Below are 10271 nucleotides of genomic sequence, written 5' to 3' on the forward strand. Positions count from 1 at the left end.
ATTCTTTATTCAGTTTGCCTTTTAAGGGTTCTCTAACAGCCTTTGCAGATGATGTTGGTTTTTCGTGTGGTACAGATAGTTGTCTGAATCTTATATCGGATATAAATTGGGATCTCAGCTTGTTAAGAATCTGGTTTGCAGAGCGCAAATTGATAATAAGTTCTTAAACCAAGATAATGTTTAACAGTTTGTCTGGCAGAAAGATTGTTAATGCTGATCTCCTGAGTGTCCAAAATTCAAGCTTTTTAACTGCACCTGTAATCCTATGGTTGCTTCCATAACATTTACGGATTCCCTGAGCTGTAGTGATAAATGCTTCAAATTAGAAATAGTTAATGAATTCAAGTATTTGGGATTAATAATTGATTCTAGAATGAGTTTTTATAACCACACAGACAATCTTAGACAATATTTCGAAACTAGAATATGGAATTTCTTGTTGGGGAGGTTCATGTTATAACAAAATACAACCTTTATTAGTTTTGCAACAAAGTGTTCTGAAGAAAATATGTGGTAAGCCTGACCTGTACCCTAGTTTTCCACTTTTTAGAGATTTTAAAATTCTTTCAGTGAGACATATGTATTGTTATAAAGTTCTAAAAATTTTAGAATAATTGATAATTATATTTTACGTGGAAATTTTTTAAACCAAGTTTCTATACCGTTATATCGAACAACCGCTTTTAGAAATTTGTATAATATTTCCTCATGTCGGATATTTAATAGACTCCCCCATTCTATCAGGATGCAAACTTCTCATTTGTTATTTATGAAACAAGTTAAATGTTGGCTCCTTAGTCTTGATAATGAAAGTATTGAATTTGTTGTAAATGGATCTACCTGATGTTTTCTTGAAATGTTCAACTTCAATTTAATTTAATTTCTGAATGCATTACATAAATTTATGATATTTTAACTTTCTTTTTTAAATTTTCTTTTAAGGGTCACCCTACCCATTTTAATTAATAAATGTAAAATTTTTCTTAGAGTGGCAATAACTCTATTTTTTATAATAATATTTTTGTCACTTATTTCTTTTCATCTTATTGTTTTTATTTGGATTTTAAGAAATAAAATGTTTAATCTAAAAAAAAATCTAATCTTATCTAAAAAAAACTACTGAATATCGAAAATAATATTTTCTGTGAAATAAAAAAAGTTTGAAGACAATATTTTTAATTTTTGAAAAGCTATTTGAGTCGAAAGTAAATTTTTAACAAGTTTTAGTAATTTTTTTTTGTTAGGTGTTTATTTTTTGTAAAAAAAACTGTCTATTAAATTTGTCTCAAGATTTTACTGGATGTTAATAAAAATATTTTTTAGAAGATAAAATAGTTTAAAACCAATATCTCAAAGTTTTGAAAAAAATCAATTTTTTCCAATTTTTATTAATTTTTGTAACAAAACTGTCAATTGGATTTTTCTCAAAATGTTTCTGAATATTGAAAACAATATATCTTAAGTTTAAATTAGTTGAAAGCTATAATCTTAAGTTTTTGAAAAGATATTTGAGTCGAAATTCAATTTTTTAATGTTTTTTTTAGGGTTTTATTTTTTATACAAAAAAAACTGTCAATTCAATTTTACCAGATGTTAAAAACGATATTTGTTGCACAAAATTGTTTTGAAGATAAAAACATTTTTTGTTCGTAAAATTTTCGAGATGACAAATTATTTTTTTATTTTTTTTTTTTTGATTTATAAAAAAAACAGTTAGATTTTTTTCCAAAAATACACTTTTTTGGTTAAAATTTAATTCAAGTCTCTAGAGTCATTCGTTCGTGAGATATTTGGGGTAAACCAAAATATTCACCTTTTTTTAAACTGTTATGGTTAAAAAAAACACCCTTTTTGCATAATTATCTGTATAACAAAATTTATTTGAAGTCGATATCTCTTCTGGTTCTTGAGCTATGGACGATAAAAAAAAACGTCACGGACGTACGAACGTACATACGGATCAACGCACGCACACACATCTTTCTAAAAATCTTTTTTTTCTACTCTAGGGACCTTGCAACGTTGAGAAATGTCAAAATTTTCAACTCGACAAATCGGACCCATTACAATAACTTTCTATGGGAAGTTAAAAAGAGATTTATTTCAAGGTAAGTTGATTTGTTTCATATTTTTTCGCTAATCCTTATAATTTTAATATTAATTAATTAAAAATACAGCAACGAAAATGGGTTTTTGCTCATAGCACAGTTGTTTTAAAAGTTAATTGATTCCGTTTCTAAGAGACTAAGTTGCTTGAAAAAGATAGTATTTCGTGCAATTCAAATCTATAGAAAAACTGACAGGTTTAAAACTCCAAAAAGAAAAGAACAGAAGGCAGATTGATAAGCCGAATTGGCAAAGCCGATCATTCTTTGAATTCCGCAAAAATAAAAGAGGTTGTTTCACCCTAATTGGGTCAAGAACTATCAGCTAGAGCCATTAGGCGTGGAATTTTAGAAGATAAACTTAGTTGATGCATTGCCAGAAAAAATTACATACAAATAATTTAAGAAATAATATTTAACTTTTTTGGGCCATGTGGTAAAGTGTATGGTAGACAGGAATTGGAGCCTAAATATGCTTTAAAGACTACTAAGCATGGATTAGGGAACATGGGGTGCGTTTGCGTGGCATGGTTTTGGCCCATTAGCTAGAATAAATGGCCGAATGAACGGACCATCGTATTTATAAAGGCATGTTTGAAAATTCCACGGAGCCTTATATTATATTTACAAATATAAACGGTTATGAATTCCAAAGCAGTTCATTGTTTTATCATCTTTAATGTCCCGTTATACTTACCGGTAGAGAAATGGGCTGATTATCAGTATACCCATGGTAAAAAAAACACTTGAGCAAATTTTGTAAAAGCACTCCTATTATTTTGAGCACAGCTGTAGGTCAAACTTAAATCCCATCGACAACTTGTGGGCAGACGTGGAGAATGCTTTAATCCAAGAACTCAACAAATTCTAAAAACTTTTTTTTTGCATATATAGTAGGTCTGGGAGGGTATACCCCCATCTAAATACCGTGCCTTGGTAGAAAGTATGCTGAAAAGCTTAGCTGCAGAGACAAAAAATAATGGATTTTCTACAAAATATTAATTTTCCATCGAACATTTTTTGCATTTTATGCGTACGTGTATGAAGTTTATGTCAGGTTTTCAAGCCTGGTCTGTAATACGAACTAAAAACCAAATTTTCTAAAAAAAAAATAAACAATTTAGTATTGCTACAAGATGCTTGCTTCTAATTCCATGGCCCTTCTTAAATGTATTCTATAACTTTTATAAGTGCTTCTGTTCGTTATATTCTGTATACTCCATTTCAATTGGCATGTCCTAATGAAAAGGCATCATTTTGATGCCTGGAACCAGGATTAAGTCCATTGCACATAATTACTCCATCTATCTTCAGGTCGATTTGGGATCGAATTTTAACCATGGCATAAGATAATACTATTTAAAAAATACAACATCATTCTCAATTCATTTCTATTATATATTTTCTTTAGGGCGAAACCGTGGGAAACACTTCTAAGATTATGCATTATTATTTCCTTTTGTTTTAATTTTGTATGGTATTTTTTCCTTATTGTATGGAAAGTTTAAAAGTAATCGTTTATACTCTCTCCCATACACTTCAAATTGCAATAGAAGTTGCATTTGAAATCGTTTTTATTTGTTTCCAACACGGTAAGCCTTGAAATTATCAAGTATGCTTGGACCTGCCCTGTATATACTTATATTATCTATAAAAACTTTAAAAGAAATAGGTTTTCAAGGTCGAGAAAAGTAGCCTTCATTTTATTTGTCAAATTATAATTAATTTTAAGGACTCGACATTAAGACTTGCCACAAACTGCTAGCAACTCTAATTTAGTGAGTGGATGTGTTAAATTTGGCTCCTAGAAGATTTTGAATTTAAAGCCGTTAAATATTTGTGAAAAAATAAAGTCTGTGTCAACTGATTGTAATTTGAAGGTGGCAACTATTGTGCTTAAAAAAATATTAAAAAACTAAATCTTATTGCATAAAATTAATGCGAAACTTCCAATCGGTATTATTTTAGATGATCTTCCTCTCATATGCGGACGATATTGTACTGTTGTCAGATAATCTTTCCAATTTGCAACAGCTAATTGGGGGTTTTAAGCCTTACTGCATTCAATGGAATCTTGAAATAAGTCTTGATAAGACGGAAAGAGTAATATTTCGCAATAGTGGAAGAAGAGCAGTTCTACAATAATTCTGAAATGAAGGTGTCTAATCAAATTAGTCCAGTCAAATTAGGTTTTCAGCTCGGAATAATTCCCACCTAGCTTTTTTTAACTATTATCGTTATATCCATCGAATACAACAATTACATTGATTTAATTTGACTGAACTAAATATCGTAGCGTAGTGTTTAATTACAACTTGTCTGGTAATGAGCATCTAACGAACAGATTGGAAGCATCTAAAAATTCCATCAATGCGACGTTTTCGAGACTGCTGCGAGACAATACCGTCCAACACTCAACAAAGTTTAGAATATACAATGCGGCCTCAAAAGCTATTACGTTCTACTGTGCTCAAGTTTGGGAAACTACGAATACAACCAAGTAGAAAATTTTTCAACTTTGCTTCATGAAAAGATGCTTTTTACTGTCCGATAATATGCCTTATTATGCTCTGCACATTGAAAAAAGGTTTACTGAAGGGTTTTCTAACGCCTCTCCAGCTACATTGTTCTTTCATAAGACGAAACCAAAATCTTCCTAATAATAGATTACCCAACATTTCATCGAAAGCCATTATGAACAAGAAAATCCTCTTGGCTAAGGAATGGTTGGATCTTATTCATGGATGTTCGTTGGATACTTGAATGGCCCAGCTTACATAACATTCTTTTACTGAAAATGAAAGAAAAACACTGGACTGAAATTACAGTTAGTGCGACACAGTCTCAATATCACGATGAATATTGCAACTTGATGTATACTAAGGCATACCGAACTACTTTGATGAGTCCAATTCACGTGATATGACTTCCATAATTTTTAAAGCTCGCTGCGGGCTTGGAAGAGGCTTCCTGAATTATGTCATTATGTGATATGGATGCATCGGAAAATACCATGCACTTCATTGGAACCTGCCCAGTATTCAAAACTTACAGAGACAAATCTCTTGGCAGCGGCAGGCTTTCTCATTATCAACGTTCCTAATGGCTACTACTACTCAAACTTATATTACTTCTTAAAAGCAATGAATTTTCATACCATATGTATGTAACTTAATCTACTTACTAAGCTTAAATATGTTTATATTTCCTTTTTAACCTGACAGGCAACTTAAAGTTATTGTCAAAATTAATTTTAAACCAGCAATACTCATTTTTCGTAAAATTTTTTTGAAAATAAAATTAAATAGGTATATGTATCTATCTGTCTATCTTAAAACTTGTCACACGAATATAAGAATCAGTAAGGGTAGTGCAATTATATGTAGTTTTGGTCTTATCTCTTCTACCTATGTATGTGGCCTTGTTATGCTCCTTAGTTGAAATATATTTATTTTTAAGATAATAACATAATAACTAACCACATTAGGTATAGGGATACTGAAGATTCACATAAAAACATCTTCAGTTATAAAAAGAAATCATTTAGTTAAATGACCATTTCTCAGCACCCAGCTGAGTTGCAGTGCTGTTTGCAGATGCCAGTTAATAGGTACTGAACAAGGGTTACAGAAACAGCTGATTAAAATAGTTACAAATTTAGTTACAGACTTTGCCTAGTTAAATAACAATCCTATCCTCAAAACTCTTTTTAAACATTTGTTGTAAAATATTATTCGGAGAAGTTCCTAGTACGTGTTAGTTTATCTTTTATCCTTGATGAAAAAAGGCTTGAACTTCAAATTACATTTTCTAACTTAGAACATTTTCCTAGATCCAAACACAATTATTTTTTTAAAAGAAAGGAAAACCATAATGATAATTGATTAATTTAGTTAAATACTTACAAAATATATTTAATGGAAAAACAAAATATAAAAATATAAACAAAATGAAATCTAAATCTTTTTGACAAAGTTAAAAGTTCACATGAAATTTGATTCGTTTTTTGAGAATGTTCAGGCGTGAAAAAAAAAAACGAAATTGGCATCAGCTTGTTCGATGAGTGAGTTTAAAGTCAAAATACAATGAATGAGTTCAGATGCATGTTAAGAGAAAAAGGATAACGTATTGAACTTTGTTAACATAAAATTTCATTATATAAAATTTTTACGAATAATAGAAACTTAGACTTAAGTCCAAAGTTCAATATTAAGTATAAACCTTGCGTTTATAATGTAATTTTGACTAGTCACAATCCAAAATAAGCATTTTTTTTCGTTTTGTTTCTATATTTGCAAATTGAAACAACTAAAAATTTGTTGGAATAAAATTTAGACTCCAGCTAATTTTAACTTAATGAAATGGACAATTTTAAAGAGAATATGTAAAGAAAATATCATGAATAAAATACATATTTAATTTGTTTGCATGTTTTTCACTTTGTAAATTGAAGCTGGATATAGCTGAAATAAGAACTGAAGTAAATTGTTCTTAAGTAGATTATTGTCTTCTAATGTGTAGATCTTTTCGTGCACTGTATTTTTTGACACTTTATTTTTGCAAAATATTACAGCTTTTGTCTATTTCTGTATAATTAATTTACTAAGTCAAGTTGGCTTACAAAAGCAAAACTATATCTATATTTAGTATCACAATCAATTATAAAACTAAATACAACGACGCGCAAAGCAATCAAAGATCGATCTTAGGCTAGGCGCGCACATGCAATTTTTAGTTTCGAAACTGTTTGGTTTCTAAACTGAGCACTATGAACTTATACGAGAGTCCGCGCACATGCCGAAACAATTCTGTCGCCCATTCGAGCAACTTTTAAGTTTGTGTTTTGACACAAACTAAACGATCAACCCAAACCAATTCCTTAGTTTGTGTCACAAGGAATTATAGGTCACTGCGCGCACATTCAACTAAATCGTTGAGTAATTTTCTTAAAGTGCAAGAGAGAAAAAAATGTAGTCAATGTTTTCCTTTCACAAACAAATCTGAGAGAAGAGAACCACCTTACATCTCAATTTCATTAGTTTTCTCTTTCATACATACATTGATTGCGAAAATTTATTAGTTGCTTAAACCAATACAAAATTTCTGTATCCTACTATGATAGACGTAACGTTGTTTGCATTAGTGCATTTTAGTCGAATGATTCTTTAAAGTGTGACGAGGTTAGTAGGATACTACCAGACGCGCAGAATAATATATCCTTCTCGTAAGTTTGTTTTCACAATTCAATTTGCTACTTTTTAAACGTCAAATGTATTTATGTACTGAAAGGCGGTGGTAAATAAAGGGTGTCCCAAAATTAACGTAAGATTTGAATTAAATAGAAAACGCCGTTTTTGATAGTTATATTTTTATTGACTCGTAAAGTACATAAGATAGGGTTATATATGGAATAACACATCGGACAAATGGCCTCCACGGCTTTGCATGCACATACGCACTCTTTTGTTGAAATTTTCCATGACCATTCTGCATAAATGTGGCTGAATTTCGTTGATGCACCGTTGAATCTCCTCCTTTAATGCACGGGTGGTTGTGGGCTTGTTGACATAGACTTGTGATTTCAAATAACCCCATAAAAATAAGTCTAATGGTGTTAAATCACACGATCTAGGAGGCCAATTTTGATCACCGAAACGAGAGAGTAGACGACCTGGAAATGTCTCATGCAGTAATTGAATTGTTTCACGGGCTGTATGACATGTGGCACCGTCTTGTTGAAAGCACATATTGGACACATCAATATCATCCAATTTTGGCAGAAATAACTGTGTAATCATGTCGCGATATCGAGCACCAGTAACAGTCACTGCTTGACCAGCATCATTTTCAAAAAAATATGGCCCAATTATGCCTCCAGCCCAAAATCCACACCATACAGTCACGCGTTGTGGATGCATTTATTTTTCGACAATCACATGTGGATTCTCCGAACCCCAAATGCATCAATTTTGGCGATTGACAAAGCCATCAAGATGAAAATGTGCTTCATCGCTTAGGATGATTTTGCTCGAAATATCAGGGTCCATTTTTGAAATATTCTTTAATAATGAAGATACGTTGTTCTATCGTGTAACGCTCCATTTATAATAACCCTATACTGTTAGCTGTCAAATTGCTTTTTTTTCAGGGTTTCTAACACTTCACTGCACAAATGGCGGCATATTCAAATCTTGCGATAATTTTGGGACTCCCTTAATAATTTGTATCTCAAAAAAAACATATTTTTTAATATTTTTGTTTTCAGATTATTATATCATATCGAAGTGCGTCATAGTTTAAAAAATGGAATAAAGCCTAAGCCCTCACCAAACGGCACAAGTATTTCAAATGGAATTTTGCCACTCACAAATGGAAATGTCAAGAGTTAAACAACGCTGTCGCCGTCGAATGCTATTAACCAGACTGCAAATGAAAGTGTATAAAATAAAGAGTAAATTCACGAACTGACTGAGTCAGAGTTATGTTACGCTTTACGATGCCTTCTAGAGTTTATATTCACGCTTTATCTATCGCATAGCTCGAGATTGCTGGAACTACCGATTCGCAGTGTCCCTGGAATGGAGGTAACCCTCAAGGATCTCATAATCAAGGACTACGGTTGGACATTCGAGTTCACTGGAACAGAAACACTATGTCTGAACCTGAAGTCGTACAACTACTTGGGAAAAGAATCATGCATCGATTATACTTGGCATTTAAATATCAGGAGCCACAACACAAGTATTCAAACCCAATATCATGAAAGATCTGGACAGTGTTCTGCGACAATGTACAATTAATGGTGAGCCAAAAACAGGCAAACCATGGAAAAAAAAATGCTGATTATTGTCGAAGGTGTTTTCAGTATGGAGGGTTCTATTGTCCGATTGCCTGAGGTAATTGCATTAAAGAAGAAATACAAAGCTTATTTGTATTTGGATGCGGCACATAGTGTGGGAGCAATGGGACCGAATGGTCGTGGTATTATCAACCGTTCTAATGATATTCTAATGGACTTTGGCAATGCCGGCGGTTAAATTGATGAAATAAGTGATTCAGAAGTCCTAAATTATTTACGTTAACCACGAGATCCTAATCTTGTTACTTATTAAGTCAAAAGGAATAAATAAACAATAATAAATTAAGGAACCAGGTAATTTTATGATTCATTAAATAAGAATGTCATTTATATGAGGTATGAGAAGGTATAAGCATAAAGTTAGTTACTGAAGATCTATTATATTTCTATCACTAAAAATAAATAAGTAAAGTAAAATTGAAAGATGTTTTATTTTCATTCAAACAAGTTAACATCCATCAAAAATGGCAGTGTTAAAAAGGGTTTTGGCAGCCGAAAGGAAAATAAAAATAAGGAAAATCGCAGTCGTCTAGTACAATTTTTGGGGGGTATTTTGTTTCGATATTCGCTTAATTACAGGTTTATTCAGTGCCAATTTGTAAAAATCCATTTCCAGAAATTTGTATTGACTTATGATATTAAAAAACAAAACATTTATTTTATATAATTTTGTATTCCAACAATATATCTACTCTTTTCTTTCATAAGCAAAAGAATAGGCAATGAAACAATTTCGTTTCGTATATACATATGAGATAGAAAAAGTAAATAAATGTTTAATGGGTATTGGTTTATTTCGTTGATTGCTTTTGGAGTTGCTTATGCGCCTGATGTCTGGGCAACTAACGATCAAACTATTTGGTTTCGAAAAAGTTGCATGTGCGCGCCTAACCAAGGGTAAGTAAAGTTGAAAAGATTGAATTTTCTTATCTTTATTTTTTTTTTTGAAGACTTGCACAGGTATTTTTTAGGTTTTCATCCTACAAGGAAGTCATATTTAATGTGATACTTAGCCGCTACAAAAAATGTAAAGGACTATAAACAAGTTGAAACAATATATTTGTCGAGTTTGTGTGAAAATACTCAAGAAATCATGGGTTTCTAAATTAAGAAAACTAAGACTGCCAATGTTGATATTTCAAAAACGCGGTAGCTTAGTAGGGTTCAAAATGTAGTTTTTTTTTAAAGCTGTCAACGTTTTTTTTGCCACGTTGTTATTTCACATTAGGTTAATTGCAGATAAGACATGGTATCGCAAAAGTGCAGAAAACAAGTAAAAGATGAGGGCTATGACTTAAACATGAAAA

Source organism: Eupeodes corollae, chromosome 2 (assembly GCF_945859685.1).
Source record: "Eupeodes corollae chromosome 2, idEupCoro1.1, whole genome shotgun sequence".
NCBI classification, from domain to species: Eukaryota; Metazoa; Arthropoda; class Insecta; order Diptera; family Syrphidae; genus Eupeodes; species Eupeodes corollae.